We start from the raw sequence: 23,598 nt of genomic DNA, 5'->3' as shown, positions 1-23,598 counted from the left end.
TTAAATTAATCCTAGACATAAATTAAATTATGGAACAAACTAGAATTGTGGGTGTGGGTGTAGGTGTAGGTGTGGGTGTGCTGAGAATTCTGTGAGTTTGTTGACAAGTGTATGTGTGCACGTGTGATGTTAAGGACAAAGAGGTGAATTGTATGTGTGTATGTGTGTGTGCTGGTAAGTTCAAGAAGTATAACTTCATTTGGCTCAAAACAACACTTGGAGAAGTAAAGAAAAAAGAGAGAGAATGAACAGCCAAAAGAGAGAGAGAGGGTGTGTTGACTGCTGGAAAACAAAAAAGAGGAAAAGAAAATTGAACTCAATCAAGAAAAGCCAAGGGAAAAAGCTAGGAAAGTGAAAGAAAGAGAAGAAAAGCTCAAGGAAATTGAAAGAGAGGAAGATGATCCAAAGGAAAATCAACCATAAATTCTGAAATTAAAGTTTAAGGTATGAAATTTATGCTTGATTTTTGTAGAATCTTCACATTACACTTGAAATTAAAAGATGAAATTGGAATCAAAATCATGTGATTAAAAGGAATTAGTAAGAAGATAAAGAAAATTAAGCTAGGCTCATGTTCATGGAAACTAATTATTTTGATTTTGATTTTTATAATCTTGCATGAATTTAAGTCCCATTGTTAAATGCATGAGGGAATTCTATGAGTATTTGAGTCTATATTTACATGCATCTTAGATTTTGAAGAAATTGAGCCATTCAAATTCATATTTTGATGATAAAATGAAATGTTTTATGAAAATCAAGTTTATGGAAATTTGGAATTAATCCTAAAGTTGGATAAAGTTTTGATTTGATAATTAGATTCTTAATCCATGCATATAATGTAATTTAAGAGTTTTATTCAAATTAAACATATTTTGGAACATCTATGATTACGAATTAAGTTGAGGTTACAAATTGAGTTAAGTTTAAGCTTATGGAAATAAGTTGAGAAATAATTAATTTGAGACTTTAATTCATGTTTAAAAGACTTATGAGTTTGAATTTGGGGTTTGATATGAAGAAAATTAATTTTGATGTCAATTTCATACATGCAAATGATTTTCTAAGAAGTTTACAACTTTGATTTCATGTTTTTAAGGAAATAGAAAAGAGTTTGAAATCAATTTTATGTGATTAGAGAGAAATTGACAAGAAGATAAAGAATTGGAGCTAAGCTCAAGTTTATGAAAGTTAATTTAGAAATTAATTATTTTGGATTTGATTTTGAAAGTTGTAATTAAATTAAGCTCCATAAATTATATGCAATTTTATTGTGCATTTGGTTTTGAAAAGAAATTTTAGAATCATGAGTTCATGGGTTTTGATTTAAATATTGTGTTTCAAGATTTTGAGCAAATAATTTATAAATAATTAAGTGTTTATGTTTTCTAAAGTATTTTCAAAGTTTTGATCAAGTGTTTTTGAAGAATTTTTGGGTCATTAATGTATGGAATGAAGTTGCATTGATGCAAATGTGAGCTGTAAATTTGAACAAAATTTCGGGCAGTTTTTCACCCAGCGCCGTACGTGCGGCTTGGAGCCCCACACGTACGGAAAACAAGGCAGTGTGAGCAAGCATTCTGCTTAAACTGCAGGTGCGGGAGGCACTTGCGGAGATGGTCTCACACATGCGACGAGAACCCCCGCACGTGTGGCTGTAAGGGACAGTCCCGGTTTTGTTTTTCCCTCCACTTTTTCACATTCCGGGCCCCCATATGCATTATTTAAACGTGTTTCTCATATGCATTACATTTCATGAACACTAAGAAAGTGTAGAACAAATGATATAACAGAATGAGTAAACAATGAATGGAAACCGATTAAGTAAACAATGAATCGATTGAACGAGTGGACTGTGTATTGAGTTGTTGTGCTTCAACTTGTTTGGTGTTTAGGTCGGAAGCCGCACCGTTAGTGCATTGTAGTACGTGTTTCGAGGAGCCCACTGTGAGTAACAATGTTGTAAAGTTATGTTCAATTATAATTATTTTCTGAATAATTAACTGCACTGCCTTCTGAAATGATATTGTTTACTGAACGAATGTTTGTCCTATTTTATAAACTGTACTCGTGGCATTCATAGCAACTGACCGTTACTGCTATTGTTACTGTTACTATTACTATTGATGCTACTGTTACTGTTACTGCTACTATTACAAAGATCTCTGTCAGTTCCAAATTTTGGAACTACCGTTTACTGTTTGATGGCCATCAATTGATTGTTTGGTCTTCTAAGACCTACTGTACTGTACTGCTATTGGATGTACCACGTATGACTGCTATGATTTCTAAATGACTGATATGACATGAAATATGAGACATTGATTGAATAACTGATCTACAGATGCAATTGACTATTTTTATTACTGAAATGACATTCATTCTTAACCCTTTTACACATTTTTTATTCACTGGGCTTTAGCTCACAGCTTATTATATATATGTAGGTGGTCAGGCATCGAAGCAAAGTTAGCAGCGTCGACCTAAACCCGTTTTGTTAAGCCAACCTATTGTGCCTCACCATGAGGTTCCGAACCGCTAATGTCAAGGCTTGTTTTTGGGTGCTCTCATATGAAGTCAAGTGAATGTTGTATAAATCGTTTTGGTTTTGGGATTTAATTCCCTAACATTTGTTTTGTTTCTGTATATAAACATCTTATGGACTCAAGTGTTTGTGCATATATCAGTATATAAAACTTGTGTTACTCATTTAAGTCTTCACAGCTCTTTGGACATTCTATTTTAATATTTATAGGCTTTCGTTGGCCCCTTTATTGTACAATTGTTATTACTGGGCCTTTGGTAATCACGGATTACTGATCAGTTATGATGCTAAACCCCTTAGGGGGGAGTTTGGGTCGTGACATTATTCCTAGTACTCAGCAACACAATGGTATAGTAGAGATAAGAAATTAAGTATTGTTTATGTTATGTGGATGATGGCGCAAAATATTTCCTAGTTGGGAATTGCACTTTAGTTTGTTGCCTATATCCCTAACTAAGTGCCTTTTATATCATATTTTACATTCCATTAAGTAATGGGTTAGCAGAGAGCCATTTGTGGGCGATCTGTAACCATCAAGCAACTTATCTTTATTTTAATTCTCATAAGGTTGCAAAGTTAAGATCTAGAGTTCTATGGCGCATTATTGTATGCTGTCTTATATACGCTAAGGGTCATGTGGCGTATTATTGTATGCTGTCATGTAAATCCTCAAGGTTATGTGCTTATAGGTGAGCAGCTTTGTAAGAGTGTAACTAAGTCACATAAAATTTTCTTAGTAAAGGTAACGTGAATAGAGTTTTGAAACTCTATAAGATAGAGAATTCTAAGTATGGTGCTTTATGTAGCCTAGTTGAGAATGAAAATAAATTTTCAATATCCTAGGGACAGTGGGAGCGACGTGCCTACTAGTGGATCACTCCATTAGAGAAGAATACTCTACATTCTTAGTTACGTGGTAACGAATGTGAAAATTTTCATGTCATCACTAAGTGATTGAGAGAGAAACATTTATGATTGTTCTGCAAGATGGTAAAGAGCCTAGGATGATGCCAAAGGCTCTAGTCCCCTACTTTTAGAAAAGTGGATCAATGTTGCGCATTTGAAGACAAAATCTTTGAGGATTAACTATTTCTACGATTTGATTGACTTTTCATTATGATGCGAAATTGTTCTAAAGTAATGCGCGATTTGAAAAGTCACCTTTAGAGGCATAAGGCTCGTTAGATATCGAAAAGTCACACCATTGAGGAAGGTGTAGACCATGAGAAGACTTCCTCTTGGGGAGTGAGGTTACTTCGACTTAGGCTTTGATTGACATGAGTTTGGAACTTTATTTTGTGGAATTGTGACCCAAATTCTCGTTGGAGAATTGGATAAGTAGATCTATAGTGATTTACCTTCTGCTTTTATGGCGAAAAGTTAGGAGCGCAAAAGATTGCTAGTTCCAATAAATCTTTTACAACCTAAAATAGTTATCCAAATAATGGTTCTTAGATTTCATCAAGCCATGATGGGCTAACGATGATCGATGAAGACCACTAAGGCATAATCAATGGTCTAAAATAAGTTTTTCCTTACTTAGTCATTATGAGTCAGGAATTTATAGGGTTGTCGCCACCTAGGGTTGGCAGTACTCTGTTTTAGACATGATAGACATTAGTGATGTAATTTATATGCACGGAAATACGATCCTTAGGGATTGTTCTGGGAGAATTCTCGGTTTGTCTTTGATGACTTACATAAGGAATATCCTAGAATGATTCTAGATGCGAAATTGCAAACCCATTGACTTATCTATTGATAAAGCTAGAGCCTCAGCTATTGAGTGAATCCTCAGATTGTCTCTAGGAGAAACAGATAACCTATATTCCTTGATCTTTTGTTATGGGAGCCTGAAGTACGCTATGTGGGTGTATTCGGCATGATGAGTGTTATCTTTTGTAAATGGTCGACTGAGTAGTTTAGACATTGACCTTGCTCATTAGACCGTGGATAGAATGCTTTATTAGTAGTGTATAAATTTACCCCTTGTAAGATTCAATGCGCTAGCTGGGTGCATCTTGAATGAACCCAAATTGGTCACTAAAATATCTTTAAAGAGGTAATTGCGTAAGAGGTAGTGATCTTGAACCACTTCATGTAAGGCGCACATAATGGATTCCGTTGTATATGCTTATCGCAAAAGGTGGTGATAAGGCTTATGTTTGGAATCTAGAATTGTGTAAATTATGGTTGTGTTTTTATAATCAATCACTTATTTTTGTGAGATTATGGGATATTGATACTATTATAGTTTGTGTTATAATGATTAGCAGATGATGACGTCAGCAGACAAGATTGGCTCACTCACACGAGCAATCGCCCCTGGTGCTTGGGATCGAGCAAGGATGAGACTAGTTGTTTATTTTATTTAGAGTAAAGAGAGGCTTAAATTATCCACTATGTATGTTGCCTTCGATACAGCAAAGATGAGGTCGTGTTAAATACCAAACATGGATGTTAGTACCCACTTTCCATGTTGTGCTTGTTATGATTAGCCAGATGCGAGATCTCATTTGGCGCTTGGAATGTGAACAAATAGAGAATTCGGGTAAGGCACTAGAAAGCATCTAGACTAAGATCTGTGTGAGACCCCTAACTTTTGTAAACCCTATTAAGTCCCTAAATTTTAATTTATTATAATAAAGCCCTTAGTTCTTCGTTTATTCACAAATTTAACCCTAAAACCGAAGACGCATCGCGAATAAACCTGTACAAAACCAAATCGACCCCAATAACTTAGTAATCATTTTTACACACTAATATTACTTATTTAACTATGGGGCCCTTGACCTTTGTAATTTTATTTTGAATTTTTCTTTTGAATTATTTCAATAAAGACCCTTGATTCCTTATTTGTCTTCAATTTTAGCTATAGAGTCGAAAACGCGTGCCAATTGAAAACTAGCAAAGCCTAATCAATTTCGGTAACATAGGAATCAATTTTAATACCCTAATACTAATTAGTTGACTCCCTAAATATGGAATTACCACTTGAAAACCCTAGGTTTTTTCGGTCCTTATCACGTTCGTCTGTTGATCGCCTTTTTATTCGAAACAAGAAATCCAAACCGAATTAGATTCTCTAACCCTAATTTAATGTAATTCTACATTAAAATAAATGTTTCAATTTGTAAATTAAACCCAAAGCCCTCACATTTTTATTAAATAACAAATTCATCCCAAACAAGTACCATTATATATATATATACTTGTACTCTAAAATCTATTTTATACACCATACTTTACAATTTCCAACATTTGTAAATCGATTTCAGGCGTAGTGCTTTCTCCCATGTTGGTAAGTTTTTATACCCACATTTCTATTTTTGATTTGTGAGATGGTGAACCCTCTTTGGTTGTCGGAACAAATATATATACATGTTTTATCTATCTCTATAGTGGGTTTGCTCCTCCATTTTCGATTTGATTTTGTTATTCGCTCCTTGACTTGGAAAAATGTGATTATGATGCTATTTCAATAACTCTGTCAGCAGGTCGATCTTCCTATTGTGGGTTTTGCATTGCTTAGTGGCTATCATTGCTTCGTAGCTGGTAGCACTTGGCATTGTAAGTCACCAAGCTTGTTTTACTTAATGCTTAGTTTATTCCCTCCTTTTGCACCTTGGTTGCTTGTGGTAATTTTGTTGTTGGACATGCCCGTGGGTTATTCGATTGGTTCTTCACTTGTTTCGAACCCTTGATTCTGTCAAATGGGTAAGTTTAGGAGTCTAGTGAACACACCATTTAAACTAGCCCTCTTCAGCAAGAAGTACCTTATTCCCGAAGATGTTACACTTGTGTTAAGGGGCTTAAACAAACTTCGAACTCTAACCGATGACACTGTGCCTTTTCCTATAGAAGCCATCGTACAAAGGGGAGTTCGGTTCCCCTTGGACTCTTTATGGCTCAAATTCGTCCATTACTTCAAACTCCACCCCATGGGGATAGCCATGAATACTTTTAGGATTGTAAGTGACTTCGTGGCCCTTAACAAATTGCTTGGCATCAATTTAGGAGTATGGGACATACTCTATTGTTACAACTTCTCTCACCACCCGAGTGGCACCTTATACCTTAGAGTTCGGTCTGATGTACCCCAAATGATCTTAAACCTTCTTGATTCCGATAAGCATTCGAAAGATTTCTTCACGGTAGGAGGGAACTTTGAGTATCTTGCCAGTGCAGAGGACCGACCAATACAAATATCTCGTGAAGGTGGTGGTCCAGGTTAGCTTTCATCTTTAAAGCTTTACTTCTACACTTTTGATGTTGACTTTTAACTTTTGTTGTGTGACTTCGACAAGTGAGTCCCGAATGAGGAGGCAAACTACCAAAGAACATCTGGCCGACCTTGAGACTGCATTTGCCTACTGCGACCGATCTGTGACAAAACTGCTTAATTACAAGGCCACTTACAAGCACAAGCTTAATGAGAGGAGGGTTCATGTAGTTGACTACTTTAGAAAGTCCCCAGAGAGGTCGTCTGAGCAACAAGCTTGTGACAACACCGGAGCTTCTACTTCCACCGTTGCTCGGTCATCAAGCAAAACTACGAGTGAGGACCCTTGTCTCGACGACCAAGAAGGCATGGCTCGCCGAAAGCTTGACCTTGCAACTCTTGCTTACGGTACAGATCCTGTTCCTGAAGTGGCTACTGTGACCATTTGGCCAGCCGAACAAAGAGTCTTGGTTCTAAAGCAATCCGTACAAACTTCTAAGGAAGTTCCTTCTCCTATTTCACCTACTACAACCCATACTGAAGAATTGAGAGGTTCTAGGAGGAAAATGAGTAAAGGAAAGGATGTTATTAAGGGCTCTGAAGATCAGACTTTAGCTGAGGAGTGGCTACCTCCTCTGGAGTATAAAAATCGGGCTATCACTGTGGCTGACAACATGACGGATTCTCGTGAGCTGGCTTCTATCTGTCCAAGGCATTACTATTACCACTAGACATGGTTGAGTGTAATGTGGATTCTGAATCTTTAATTAAAGGATCTATTCAAATGGTAACCAAAGTAAGTGTTCTTCTCTTGATTTGATTTATTTTCTTTCATTTTTCAATAAACTTCTCTGAGTGTTCTATCTTGGTTCTTGATAGTTGGCCGAGCGACTTCATGTTTTGGAATAGCGTCGCCTGGAGCAAGTAACAGACTTTGACCAAACTACGAAGGTGTTAGCTGACGTGGACCTTGCTCTGAAGTCAGTCAAAGCCGACCAGATAAGAACCACAGAGGAGGTTGCCATTGCTAGGGCATCGGCCATTGCTAGGGAGAAGGCGTTGTTAGAGGCTGAGAAGACTGCTATGGTAGCTCTGGCTGCCAAAAAAGAGGCCGAACAGAGAAAGGTTGAAGTAGAGGCCGAGCTAGAGGCAATGAAGGCCAACTAAGCTAAGCTTATTGAAGAGGCCAACCAGAGGAACTGAGATGAAGCTGGGGCAGATTATGCTCAACAAGTGCTATAGCTGAGGGATGGCTTATTTGCCAAGGGTTGGACGAAGGCCCTTCGTGTTATTGGAACTGAGGGGACTTCTACCCTCTTTGAGCATATCCTCATTCTATGTAAGACTGCTACTGCAAGGGCTGCTAAAGCAAAGGAGACGCTAGTGGCTGAGACTTCGGAGGCCAACAGAAAGGGTGTGTCAGCCAATTAGCACGTATACCAAGTCAACTTCATGATCAAATGCCAATAAGGCCTTCAATTCGTAGAATAGAACAAAATCAGAGACAGATATCCCTACATAGAATATATAGAAACTCACATAACACATAACACATGTAATGTATGCAAGATTTCACTTATTAGGCATAATTACATGGATTAACGTCAATTAGAGGTCGGGTTTGTTACAGTCTTCCCCCCTTAAAGAGTTTGGTCCTCTAAACTCGAGTTACCTTTATTTCAGAAGAATGTTGGGTCCAACGAAAACAAATCCGGATATCTTTTCATCATATCTTCTTCCATTTCCCATGTATCATAAGTTCCTTCGTGGTTTTGCCAATCAACTTTTACCAACGGTATTTCTTTGTTCCTCAATCTTTTGATCCGACGATTCACAATTTGAATAGGCCTTTCTACATACGTATAATCATCATTCAGAAGCACATGGGTTGGCTCGATCACATGTAATAGATCTCTCAAATAATCGCAAAGCATAGAGACATGAAAAACATTGTGTATGTGTTCCACACCGGAGGTAAGGCCACTCGGTATGTTATTAAGTTAATTTTCTCTAAAACTTCATATGGGCCAATGTATATTGGCACTAGCTTTCCATTTACCCCAAATCTTGTCTAACCTTTCATCGGAGCCAGTTTGATAAACACGATCTCCGACTTTATATTCTCTATCATTTCTTTGGACATCAGTATAACTCTTTTGGCGACTTTGTGTGGTTTTCAGTCTTTGTCAAATTTCTACACATTTTCAGTTGTTTCTTGTACCAGTTCCGGTCCCAATAAAGGTCTGTCACCTACTTCGGCCTAACAAATCGGAGAACAACATTTCCTACCTTGCAAAGCTTCAGAAGGAGCCATTCTAATGCTTGAATGATAGTTGTTGTTATACACAAATTCGGCCAGAGAAAGGTAAGTCTCCCAATTGCCTTGAAAGTCTAACACACACATCTGTAACATGTCCTCTAATGTTTGAATGGTCCGTTCAGATTGGCCATCTGTCTGTGGGTGATAAACACTATTTAATCTTAGTTCAATTCCCATAGCTTGTTGCAAACTCTACTAGAATCTCGAAGTAAACTTGGGACCTCTGTCAGATACTATGGACACCGGGACTCCATGTAATTTCACAATCTCATTGACATACAAATTAGCTAATTTATCCATATTATACAAAGATTTAACAGGTAAAAAGTGAGCAGATTTAGTTAAACGATCAACAATGACCCAAATAGAATCCATACCTTGAGAAGAGCGAGGCAATCCAACAATGAAATCCATAGTAATATGCTTCCACTTCTATTCCGGTATTGGAAGCGGTTGAAGTAATCCAGTGGGTCGTTGATGTTCAGCTTTAACTTGTTGGCAGTGCAAACATTTAGCCACAAAATCAGTAATACTTTTCTTCATTCCCAACCCTAAAAATTCTGTTTTAAGTTATGATGCATCTTTGTGTTTCCCGGATGCATAGCAAATTTAGAATTATGGGCTTCAGTCATAACACGTTTTTTTAAATCACAACAATCTGATACACAAAGTCTATTATGAAATTTCAACACATTATTCTCAAGAACAAATTCCGGCCTCGGTTTTGAGTCAAAGTCTCCCACAATCTTTTTCAAGAACTCATCTTCAAGTTGTTTCTCTCTAATTTCTTCAATGATTGCAGGCTGAGTAGATATGACGGCTAAGATCTCGCCCTATTCATGTAACACAATTTCAATCTCATCCTTCTCCAAGTCACATAACAATTCTCTCTGATCGGTAAGCAAACATGACAAATTTGCAATGGATTTCCAGCTCAAAGCATCTACAATGGTATTGGCTTTCCTTGAATAATACAAAATTTGCAAATCATAGTCTTTTATTAACTCAAGCCACCGTCTCTGTCTCATGTTCAATTCTATCTGCGTAAAGAAATATTTCAAACTCTTATGGTCGGTATACACCTCACAAGTCATACCATAGAGATAATATCGCTAAATCTTCAAGGCAAAAACCACAGCGGCAAGTTTAAGGTCCTGGGTCGGATAATTCATCTCATGGGGACGGAGTTGCTGAGAGGCATAAGCAATTACCCTTCTACTTTGCATTAAGACACACCCCAAGCCTTTATAGGAAGCATCACTGTAAATCTGAAATCCATCTGTTCCATTTGGCAAGGTTAGAATTGGTGCAGTTACCAGTCTGGTCTTCAGTTCTTGGAAGGCTGATTCCTGCTGATCGGTCCACTCAAATGGTACATTTTTCTATGTCAACTGCGTTAATAGTATAGCAAGTTTTGAAAAATTCTTTACAAATTTGTGCTAAAAACCTGCAAGTCCCAAAAAACTTCTCATTTCAGACACATTAGTTGGTCTTGGCTAGCCTACAATGGCTTAAATTTTCTGAGGGTCAACAGAGATACCGTCCTTGTTGATTACATGTCCCAAAACTGTCACATTGTCAAGCCAAAATTCACATTCAGATAATTTTGCATGCAGCTTCTTTTCTCTCAAAGTCTATAAAGTAGTTCGCAAATGGTTCTCATGCTCTTCCCTGCTTTTGGAATAAATTAATATATCATTAATAAAGACAACAATAAATTCATCTAGAAATTATTTCAATACCCTATTCATTAAACCCATGAACGCCGCAGGTGTATTAGTTACCCCAAATGGCATTACCAAAAATTCATAATGCCCATATCTAGTTCTGAATGTAGTTTTCTGTATATCTTCTACCTTAACCTTTAACTGGTGATACCTCGATCTAAGGTCAATCTTAGAAAACACTTGGGCTCCCTGGAGTTGGTCAAATAGGTCATCTATTCGGGGTAGTGGGTATTTGTTCTTCACGATTAGTTTATTCAATTCATTATAGTCTATACATAACCTCAAAGACCCATCCTTCTTCTTTACAAACAAAACTGGAGCACCCCAAGGTGACGTGCTTGGACGGATGAATTTCTTGCCTAAAAGTTCTTGGAGTTGGACTTTCAATTCTTTGAGTTTAGTAGTGGACATTCTGTGTGGAGTTTTAGAAAACGGTTGTGTCCTGGGTACAACATCAATAGTAAACTCGATTTTCCTATCAATTAACTCCCCAGGTAAGTCATTAGGAAATACATCAGGAAATTCGCAGACCACAGGAATTGTGTCCACATTAACACTATTCGAAGATACAGTCAACACACAACACAAGTAGCCCCGACACCTTTTTTTAACAATTTCCTGGCTTTCATAAATGAAATTAAGTATGGTGGAGGGATTACCCCAAGTCAAACAAATACAAATTTAGGTAACCCTAGAGGTCAAAATACAACAAGTTTTTTCACACAATCAATAGTAACAAAATATTTAGTCAACCAGTCCATGCCCAATATGCAATCAAAATGATCAATTCCCAAAGGAAACAAATCAACATACAACGTCACGTTTCCAATCATAATATCACATGCTGGATAAACATAAGCACATATCGTGGAACCCCAAGATAGTGTAGATGCAAATAACAAATAATTCATAGGTTCTACTGGTCTAGTTAATTTCTGAGAAAAGGCATGTGTGGGTAGAACTAGAATCTATCAGCACATATGCATTTTGGGCACATATAAAATTATACCTGACACCACAGCTTCAGTGTTCTGTACATCACCAGGCACTAAGGCAAATAGTCGACCTTGTCTCAGAGTTTCTTTCCCAGTATTAGCTCTTGCATTTGTTTTAGCTGTAGAAACGGACCCAGCTAAACTCGCTGTAGGGCAGTTGACATTGTTAGACCCAAGCGAGCAATCTTTCGCTACATGACCTGTCTTGCCACATCGGAAACAAGAACCTGATGCCCGGTAACACACGCCCCTATGGCTCTTTTCACAATCAGGGCAAACTGGAATAGACCAATTGCTCTGACTTGAGCTACTTGTAGACCCCGTGTGCTGCTTTTTACTTACATAAAAATAGCCCTTTCTAAAACCGCACCTAAACTTTTTTCCTTTCCATTCTGTTGTTGTTGGGGCCTTACTTTGTTTGATAGCGGCTAGCGTAGCTTCAGCCATTAAGGATCTGTCAAGGACTTCTAAGTATGTTAGCAATATCAATACGCCTATACAATCAAATATGTCTAAATCCAATCCTCCTTCAAATTTACGGGCTTTCTTATAGTCCGTATCCACCATGTAAGGGAAAACCTGGCTAACTCAGTGAACTTATCCTCGCACTCAGCTATGGACATTCTACCTTGCTTGAGTTCTTGGAATTCAGATACTTTTCGATCCCGAAACACTAAAGGCAGTACTTGTCATAAAAGATTTCATTGAATTGAGCGCATATCATGTTTCCATTAGTATTCCGAATCAGCAACCACCATCTCCAAGCTTTGTCTTTGAGAGTATAGGTGGCCAATAAAACCTTTTGAGTCTTGGTACAGGGAAAAACTTCAAACAACTTCTCTATTTCAAGTAACCATGTCTCCGTTTTCAACAGTTCAATACCACCCAAGAAAGTTGGCAGTTTCATCTTCATGAATTTCTGAGTTAGGTTGATGGTGTCGTTATTATTGGGTTCAACTTGTACTGGCAGAGGCAGAGAGGGCAGCGGCGGAAGGGGCAAAGGTTGTTGTCTTTGCTGTTGTGTCATTGCTTCGGTTAATGCTACAAGCATCTATTCCATTCTGTTCATTCGGGCCTCAGAAGACTCACTTGTATCATTTTCCCTTGCATTCTCCATGTTACTATAGGTAAACAAGGCACTAATAGTCATAGGCCAATAATTCTTTTCACTATGTTTAGATCATTCAATCATGGTCCATTCATTTCTGTTTCATGTATTCATGGTCAGACAGATTCAGTTTCCATATTAACAAACTTTAATATACACACTCACACATGCAGATAAGATGCCCCTAATGCTTACTAGGACACCCTATAGCTCATATGGACTCGTGTGTGCGGTACAATCATGTGCTTTGATACCACTCTGTCACGACCCAAACCCACCCCTATGGGTTAGGCGTTGTAACTGACCAATAATCCTTGGATTACCAAAGGCCTTTGAACAGAATAACTTATAATTAGGGGTTGCGGAAGGAAATATAGAAACATACATAGTCCATTGAGTTGTGGAAACATATATGGGACATAAAATTTTAAACTTTATACACATATACATGACGTCATAATGCAATAGTCTTCGTCACATTCATTACAGATATAGCCAAAAGGGACTTAGCCCAATATACAGATAACGGAAAACTTGTTCTATATCCAAAGGAAGACAAGGTCCTAAACACAAGCCATTTAAACTCGACTCGCTCACAAAAGAGAACCTCCTCGGAGGCACAACAGCTACCTGACAAAATTGATATGCCAGGTCCTTAATTCTAAGCCTGGTCACGCACCTGGTCACCTACATACATAATATAAATAGTGAGCAGGAACCCAGTAAATAATAACAGAGTAAAGGGGTTTAAATGAATGATATCCCATACTAGCTTCAGAAAATAGATTCATATTTATTTCATAAACAAAAGCAGATCCATATCCATAATCTTGTTCAAATCATATACATAAATTAGAGGTCATGCTTAATCACACGTGGTACATCCATTAGTGCTAATAGAATAGATGCAGAACATATGGTGGTTATGAGTAACCAGTTCCATAAAAGAACCTCCGGATCCGGGTAACAGATGACAGATATGCTGAGCTCCATGATGGAGCCTCCGGTACGGGTAACAGAGTGCAGACATAATAAGTTTCATAATGGAACCTCCGATACCGGGTAACAACTAATAGATATCACATGATGCTAAGGATGCCACGTATACATTGTCAGAATTTGGACAATCATTCATTATACAGAACATAACATTTCAGAAAACATATCTTATTTCATCATACAAAAAATAAATAAAGTTGAATTTAGCTTTACAAAGTTATTACTCACAGATGGCTCTAGGTGCAGACAAACAAAGCAGACTAATCAAACGGTTTACGACATGTGACCTACATTAACACATAACAAATACAGATTTGAAACACACGCTTAGAATATATAACTCATTGCGTCCTGTTCTTAGTGTGTTTCTACATTTTACCCTCATTGTTATGTTTTAATCTTGGCCTAGGAATGCCTAGGATGCAATGAGGATACAAAAATGCATTTGAAAACACTTAGTCAAAAATGCTGGAAACAGGGGTCCCGCTCGAGCGCAACTTTCTTTGCTCGAGCAAACATGCAAAGTGTGAGGGGCCGCTCGAGCGCAACTTCCTTCGCTCGAGCAAATTGCAAACTTTGAAAAAGTACTGGTTATGCGATTTTCACGCTCGACGGATGCTCGACGATCGTTTGAATGTGAGACTCAGGTCCTCACTCGAGCGCAACTCTTGTCGCTTGAGCGTTCTGCAAAACATTAAACTTCTGGGAGCTTGCATTTCACACTCGAGCGGACTTTTGGTCGCTCGAGCGGAGATGCAAAAACAAAGGTGGTCGCTTGAGCACAGGATCTGTTGCTCGAGAGGAGAGGTCGAATTTTGGAATTTTCAGATTCACCTCCAAGCTTCCAAACTCAACTTCAAAGCTACAAAATTCATCCTTTTGGGACAAACACTTGGGAAAACACATTTAAACTTGGAAAATATTGAGAATTCAAGGTCATTTCTTGAAATCAAGGCCCAAAAGCATGTCCAATACTCAAAACTAAGCTCAATTCTTAACAAAACATAACATGCATGTATTGTCTTGACTTCAAAACTTCTAAAACATGATCAAGTGGCATGAAATAGTATTAATCAAGATGAATTCTCAAAATAAAGGTATGATGGACACATGCATAAGAGAATTCTTTGAAGTCAAACTCAAATTGTGTTCAAATGGACATGCATGCATGATTTAACTTCATTTCCTTAATTCTAGCTCAGTTGTTGTAAGTCATCTCCCAATTCACATATATGTTAATAATAGCTATTTTAATTACATAATTAGAGGGTTGAGTTCTTACCTTGGCTTCTCAATTGAATGTTAGATAGCTAGTTGTTTGAGTTTCTAAGCCAAACTTCCAAGTTCTTCTAATTTCTTCAATCCTCTAGTTGAAATCCAACCTTCCTTCTCTTTCTCTCTCTCTCTCTTTCTCTCTCACGTTTGAGCTCAAAAGATGAGGGAATGAGGGTGTAAAAATGTGTAGGAAGAGGTAGGAGTGGCCTTATAGAGGCTTGCTTATTGGTATTTAATTAATTTGGCCTAAACTAAGCAAAATGACATTAATTAATCTAGTTTAATCGTTCTGAATTGAATTTCAGTCTATCCTACCGTAAATTTCTAAAAATGCCAATTAGCACGTATACCAAGTCAATTTCATGATCGATGCCGATAAGGCCTTCAATTCGCAGAATAGAACAAAATCAGAGACAGATATCCCTACACAGAACAGATAGAAACTCATATAACACATAACACATGTAATGAATTCAAGATTTCACTTAATAGGCATAATAAATCATGGATTAACGTTAATTAGAGGTCAGGGTTGTTACAGTCGAGTTTGCGGGCTTTGGCGTAGGTTAAGACCTGTAACCCGTTCTTCCTCAATTGTCAAGCGAAAATATGTACGACATATATGGAAAAGAACACAATTCATAGGGAAAAGTTGATTTCATTAATACTTAGAAAATTACGATTACATTTGAAAGCTGTTTAATCATTACATCACTGATAGTATTTCTTCAGGTTGGCAACATTCCAAGGATGAAGAATGGGCTTGCCTGCTAGGTTAGTTAGGTAGTAAGCTCCGTTGCCCAAGACAGAGGTAACTCTGTAAGGCCCTTCCTATTTAGGGTCGAGTTTCCCTTCACCAGGGACCTTCTTATGATCCATGACCTTCCTTAGCACCAGATCTCCAAGTAGAAATTATTGAATTAGCACATTTTTATTGGAACTTCTAGTAAGTTATTGTTGGTATGCTTCCAGACGAATGAGAATGGCCTTTCTACGCTCCTCTGCAAGGTCAAAAGCTTGGGCGATAGCCTCATCATTGTTTATTGGTTCAAAGATTTCAGACCAAATAGTGGGAAGGCTGACCTCCAAGGAGATGATGGCCTCCATCCCATAGGTGAGAGAGTAAGGCGTCTCCCTTGTCGATCACCGTGGTGTTGTTCTGTACGCCCACAGAACATTTGGCAGTTCTTCCACCCATTTGCCTTTGGCCTTCTCCAGCCACTTCTTCATCCCACTGATGACCGTCTTGTTAGACACTTTAGATTGACCATTGCCTTAAGGGTAGACTAGACTAGAATTTCTAAACTCAATTTTTAAGTCAGAGCGGAACTTCTTGAAAACCTTTCCATCAAACTGAGTGCCATTGTCAGATAGTAGGGCCCTTGGGATGCCGAACCGAGTAATGACATTCCTCCAATTGAACCTTTTCATGTTAGCTTCCTTTATGCTTTCTAAGGCTTCAATCTCCACCCATTTAGTGAAATAGTCAGTGGCAGGAACTAAGAATGTAACGCCCTCAAAATTAACCCATTATATATATCATTGACATTCATTATTTAAAGAAGACAATCTATTAATTCATTCATCAGAGTATTACAAAATAAAGCATTACATGTATCATCGAATAAAATGCCCTACAGGCTTACATCTTTCCAAGCCAACACTTGAATACAAAAATATGAGTTCTAACTCAATACAAGAAAAGCCCTAGGCTTGAATGTTTACATGTACTAATAATTTAAGACAGTTAACTAAAAGTAGTCTTCTTCAATCCAGAAGCCAAACCCTCCCAAGCTAATTCCTTGGAGGTAGTTTATCACCTGAACCTGAAAATGATGTTCCCATAAAGGGTGAGCCACAGCCCAGTAGAGATATACTAAACCACATATAAGCAATGAATAAAGCAATAGCATTCAACAGATGGTTAACCAAGATAATCAATTACTTTATTTTACAGTCTCATGACACTATTGTCTAAGATACGTTTTATTTTCCAATTTTATCAACATGGCTCAGAACCTGGCCAAACTTACAACAGTGAATCACATATATCATATTCACATCCCTCCAATATCAACAAACAAATGAGACTCAAGCTCAAATCAAACACTTCATACTTCCAGATTGATACACATTTTAGTGCTGTATCAATAAAACACTTCTATATAAATAAGCACACATAAAAGTGATGCTAATGGAGTCCATCCCCTATCTCCTCCCAAACAAAATCCGGTTTAGAGGTCCATCCCCTATCTTCCCCTAAACCGTGGAGTACATCCCCTATCTCCTCCCACACACAAACAATGTATGCAAATGCAATGCTCAATCAATACACGTATTTTCTGTATCAATGCCACAGTCAAAATTAATGACTTAACCAATGTGATTAGTTACAGTTATTCCTAATCCACATGCAATGTCTACAACAATCATGACTATCCTCCACCGATAGCCCAAAACAGCTATTTCTAAACTGAAAATAACTACGTCCACAATTCAATAGACAAATGATTCAAATTATCCAATTATGCCATTTAATCAATGAATTCCCCAATTCCATGAATTCAACCATCTTTTCCCAATTCCATGAATTACTTATACAAATCAATTCAATAATTCAACTAAGGTTTTTCTCAAAATTTACCAAAGTATTCCCAACATATTAAAATACCAAAACTTATAACATAACCTATAAAATGGAGTAGGAAATCCCTACCTCAAAGAAAACAACCCAAAATGTGAAGAAAGAGATGAATGCCCAAATACCAAAGTGCTCCAAATCGCCAAATGCTCAGATTAAATGGTAGCCCTTGCCTCACTCTATCTTTTTAATGAAGGATCTAGGGTAGAAACACACCCCAAGTGGATCAAATCTAAGAAAGAAGGTGAGTAGGGAGAGAGAGAAGTCGGACCTAGGGTTTGGAATCAAAAGAAAATGAAAAAGACTGATCAAATCCCACTGCTGTGTATATAAACTGGACAGGCTCGCTCGAGCGAAGACTTGGTCGCTCGAGCGACCAGACACAGAGAAACTACGCTCGAGCCAAGGAAGCCTTGCTCGAGCCAACAACTCAAATGCTCGCTCGAGCGAAAGAAAGCTCGGTCGAGCGAAGAACTCAAACCCTCAGGTCTGAACCCAGACACACGCTCAAGCGAAGGAACTATAGCTCGAGCGAAGGATGAACTAACTCGCTCGAGCGAAGAAAAGCTCGCTCGAGCCAAGAATGCACAGCTACAGGTCCAAATCAAACACTACCTCTCGCTCGAGCGAACAACTCCTCGCTCGAGCGAAGAACCAAAAACCTGGACAGCAACTCTTGGTTTCTAAACCCAACCAACCTGAAACAAACCTGCCCAACACATCCTATAATTCCAAATGAGAAAATAAGGAATAACAACAACAACCATTATACAATGACAGAATCTACGGAACAGTCCGGATACAATAATTAAATGGGAAAAGACCGGGGTCGCTATAAAGAACCTTTTGTTAGCAGTACCCCTTAATAGAGGTCCAACGATGTCTAGACCCCATTATGCAAATGGCCATGGACTGGTGAGGGAAGTTAGGAACTTGGCTGGTTAATAAATGAGTGGGGCAAACCTTTGGCACTTGTCGCATTTTTAGACATACTGTTGGGCGTTTTCTGCATACGCAGCCACCAGTACCCATAAGTGAGGGCTCAGTGTGCCAAAGATCGACCTCCAGTGTGACTGCCACAGATCCCCTCATGGATTTCATAAAGAAAGTTCTCCACAAGATTGGGGTGAACACAAAGAAGATATGGACCAAGGTAAAACTTTTTGTAGAGCTTGCTTGAGGGTGAGACCCAAAATTGCGTAGCTCGGGGCCTTGTTTTATGTGCTTCTTTCTTGTCATCAGGAAGGGCACCATTTTTTAAGAATGCAAGAAGAGGGTCCATCCAGCTCGGACCGAGATCAGTATAGAGGACCGAGTTGGGTGGATCGACAGCCAGTTGAGCAACAAATTCGACCCATATCTTGCGACCATTTCTAGAGTCCATTGAAGAGCCAAAATAGGCTAAGGCATCGGAGTAGCTATTTTCATCACGGCTAATTTACCCAACTTGTTTATAGCGATGATCGGATGGCATCCTATGTGGAACAAACCAAGCACTTGAAGTGTTCAACGCTGTGTAGACCAGCTAGCAGAGCCTCGTATTCTGCTTCGTTGTTGGAAGCCTTCCATCCTAGTCTGACGGCTTGCTCCCAAACAAACCCTCTGGTGAAATAAGGACCATTCCCGCTCTAGAACCCTTTTAGTTAGAGGATCCATCAATAAACAACTGCCAAACGTCTCTAATAAAAAGTTTTCATGCCTTAATGGGTGTTTGATGAGTGTTGTGGATTCTAGTTGCTAAGGCCAAGCTCTCTTTGGAGGGGCTGGTTGGTCCTGGAGTGAATGCAGCCACGAAGTCTGCTAACACTTGAGCTTTGATAGCAATCCGTGGCTGGAATTTAATGTCAAACTCCCCCAATTCTACTGCCCACTTCGTTGTCCGGCCCGAGAAATCAGCTCAGCTGAACACAGACTTTAGAAGGTACTCTGTGAGGACGTGGATAGTATGTCCTTGGAAGTAGTGAACAAGCTTCCTAGAGGCAATTAGTAGGCGTATACTAGCTTCTCTAGTGGCAGGTATATGGTTTTGGCATCCAATAAGGTTTTACTAACGTAGTATACTGGCTTTTGTTCCTTTACTTCCTTTCTAATCAAGACTGCACTTACAGCATGATAGGAGACAGCCAAGTAAAGAAAGAGTTTTTCATTGGGGACTGGAATTATAGCGATCCCGGGTTTACCCTTGTTATACAGTGATCCGGACATGTGTCCGTGGATGTTGGTAGCTGTTTATTATCTTGTTTACATCCTTTTTACTTTGTATTTGAGTTATAGGATGTGTTGAGCAAGTTTGTTACAGGTTGGTTGAGTTTGGAAACCAAAACTAGTTGCCCAGATTTTTACCTGTCCGCTCGAGCGGGGGTTCTGGCGCTCGAGCGGGAATTGCACCCATCCAGTATTTTCTGTGCAGTGTTGGACGCTCAAGCGTGGAGTTGGCCGCTCGAGCGGGGTTGTGTGAGTGCCGCTCGAGCGGGATTGTTGGCGCTCGAGCGGGGACCTGGTTCTGTAAAAGTTTTGGGAGTGTGTATCCTCCGCTCGAGCGGGATTGTTGGCGCTCGAGCGGGAGTCTGTGAGTGACGCTTGAGCGGGGTGTTTTACGCTCAAGCGGGTCGACTGGATTTAAGTTCCGTGTTTTGACTTTTCAAATCACTTTTTCACTTTCTCTTCTCTCTCCTACTTTTCAAAAAACACCATTGTTGAGCCTCTCACTCTAGAACTCAACCTTCTCTCTAGGTTTTGATCTAGTAGGAGTGATTTGCTCACCTTTGGCCTTTACAAAAAGGTTGTTGATCGTCAAGGGCTACATTTTAATCTGAAAATTTCGAGATTTGGAGCACGTTGGGTTTTGTCTTCTTCTCCCTTGGAGCTCCGAATTTGAGGTAGGGATATCCTACTCCTCTCTATGGATTTTGTCTTTAAATTTTGGTATTTTGAGATGTTGGGGTTGGTTTGGTAATCTTGTGAAGATTTGGGGCTTTTGTGTTATTTTACAAAGGTTGGGGTTTTATTTATAATAAACCTAGATGTATTTGGGGTATAGAGAAATGGAATAAATGTTGAATCATTGATGAAAATGGGACCTAAGGGTTGAAATGGTAATTATGGAAAATGACCTAATTACATTGTTGATTAATTGAGATAATTAATTGTGAGAAATGAGGAAATGAAATGGAATTGTTGAGATTGGGAATGTATGGGGTTAAAGGGTGTAGTTGAATTGTTATCACACACCGAATTGAAATGTTGATTGAATATCCATTTGTGCATTTATTTTCTGTTTAGAAATAATTGCTTTGGGCTATCGGTGGAGGATAGTCGTGATTGTTGTAGACAATGCATGATGATTAGGCAAACGGAAACTAATTAATAGAATGTGTCATGGAATTTGACGGTTGATAGAATACATTAACTGTATGTATTGAGTGATTGTATATAGAACCAATGTGTTTGTATACGTTATGTGTAGAGGAGGAGATGGGGGATGTACTCCGCGGTTTAGGAAAAGATGGGAGATGTACCTCTAAACCGGATAGTGTTGGAAGAAGATAGGGGATGAACTCCGTAGATACAACTCATATGCTTGTCTAGAGAAGTGAAGATAGAGCTCATATGCTTATCTTTGAGAAGTGTGGATATAGCTTATATGCTTATCTGTGGATATTGTGGTTATACATATCTGTTGTAGAATGTGGATATAGCTTATTTGCTTATCTGAGAAGGTGGATATTGTTGTTATACATATCTGTTGAGAATGTGGGTAGTGCTTATATGCTTATCCGTTGAAAAAGGGAAAATGAAAGGTAACTTGGACTCATAAGTCGTATGACATAAATATGTGATTTATGTGAATGTATCAGTGTTGGCCATCTATCAATTGCTAATATTTTAGTCATTGTTCATGGTTGGTTTAGTGTATTTCTACTGGGCTGTGGCTCACCCTATATGGGAATATCATTTTCAGGTACAGGAAGCATGCCACCTCCAAAGACATAGCTTGGGAGGCTAGAGGCGGACATACTTTTGTCGTTTTCTTTTTGATGTATTACATGTAATTTCAAGCCAAGGGCTTAATGTGTAATGAGTTAGTACTCTTTTGTTGTAACCAAGTGTTAACTTGGAAAGCTGTAAGCCCATAGGGCATTTGCTTTTGTTGTTAACATGTAATACTTATGTAATGGAATTCTGATAAATGGAAGAATGGGGAACTTTTACATATCAATGCATGTCTTATTTGTTGGGTTTAATGTTATTATTTCGAGGGCGTTACAGGAATATACAAAAAAGAAGGGAAAGAAAGATACCTCTTCAACTCTGTGAGTGCTTTGGAGCACTAGTCACCCCATTCGAAGTCTGCTTTCTTCTTTAGGAGTTAGAAGAAGGGTCTCATTCGATCGGAAGACCAACTAATGAAACGATTCAATGCTGCGGCCATACCAACGAGCTTTTGGAGTTCCCTAGCCTTCGTAGGTGCCTCAATGTCTTGGAGGGCTTTGATCTGGTCGGGGTTGATTTCGATGCCTTGCCTGGTCACTATATATCCCAAGAACTTCCCTGAACCTACCCCGAATGCACATTTCGAGGCATTCAAGTGAAGCTTGTGGGTTATTAGGATTTGGAACACTTCCTCCAAGTCTCTCAGATGATGTTTAGCCAATTTAATTTTGACCACCATGTCATCTATATAGGCCTCCATAGTCTTGCCTAGTTGGTTCTTGAACATTTTAGTGACCATCCGTTGATAGGTCGCACCGGCGTTCTTCAGGCCGAAGGGCATCACTTTGTAGAAGTAGGTGCCCCTTGGGCTAATGAATGTTGTCTTCTCCTGGTCAGGGCCATACAGGGGGATTTGATGATAGCCACTGTAGGCATCCAACAAGCTTATCCGTTCATGTCCGGTAGTTGCATCCACCAGTTGGTCTATCCGTGGAAGAGGAAAGTTGTCCTTATGACCAGCTTTGTTGAGGCTAGTGAAGTTAATGCACACCCTCCATTTTCTGTTCTTTTTCTACACTACAAAGGTGTTAGACAACCATTTCGGATATTGTACCTCCCGTAAGACCCCTACCACCAGAAAGTTGTTTACCTCTTGGATGACCGCATCCGTGTGTTCTGTGGATGATCGTCTGCTCTTTTGGACTATGAGCCGAGCTGTTGGTTGGACATTGAGTTCGTGGCATGCAAAGGCTGGGTCCAACCCAAGAGTCTCATAAGCAGACCAGGCAAATACTTCGATATTCTTGCGGAGGAGAGCTAACAACTGCTCTTTCTCTCCGGCGAGAAGTGAAGTACCGAGCAGAAAGAACTTGTCTGGATCTCCTCCGTCCACTAACATTGTTTCAAGGTCCTACACTATCTTCTCTATTGGTACTCTACTAACCTCTTCTAGTACAAGCTGATCAGGCAGTTCGACTATCTGGACTTCCTTGCATGCTTGTTTAGACTTTATGACGGCGATGAAGCAATGTTTTGCCGCTACTTGGTCACCCTTGATCTCCTCCACCCCATTCTTTGTTGGGAAACAGACTACTTGGTGGTAAATGGATGGCACTGCCTCCACTGTATGAATCCAAGGTCGACCGAGTATTGCATTGTAAGGAGATGAAGTGTTGATCGCCAAAAAGTCGACAGGGACCACTTTGGACTTTGCTGTGACGGACAAGGTGATTCGGCCAAACGGCCACTCTATCTATCCATTGAAGTCGACCAGAGGGGAGATTGCAAGGATTAAGTGTAGCTCATTAAGACCCTGCTTTTTGAAAAGGTCAT

General features: G+C 39.0%; 1 long non-coding RNA gene across 1 annotated transcript; it reads left to right on the top strand.

The window, feature by feature from the left end:
* Positions 1-218: 218 nt before the first annotated feature.
* LOC145790045 (uncharacterized) lies at positions 219-2,776 on the top strand. The gene is made up of 3 exons (XR_014328676.1): positions 219-444; positions 1,896-1,947; positions 2,448-2,776. It is a non-coding gene; the product is annotated as an uncharacterized LOC145790045 (long non-coding RNA).
* Positions 2,777-23,598: the final 20,822 nt, after the last annotated feature.

The sequence above is a fragment of the Camellia sinensis genome, chromosome 5 (genome assembly GCF_055761805.1).
Source record: "Camellia sinensis isolate YWXY chromosome 5, ASM5576180v1, whole genome shotgun sequence".
Taxonomy (NCBI): domain Eukaryota; kingdom Viridiplantae; phylum Streptophyta; class Magnoliopsida; order Ericales; family Theaceae; genus Camellia; species Camellia sinensis.
Note: the sequence above shows the minus strand (reverse complement) of the source record. Positions and strands in the feature narration are given on the sequence as shown.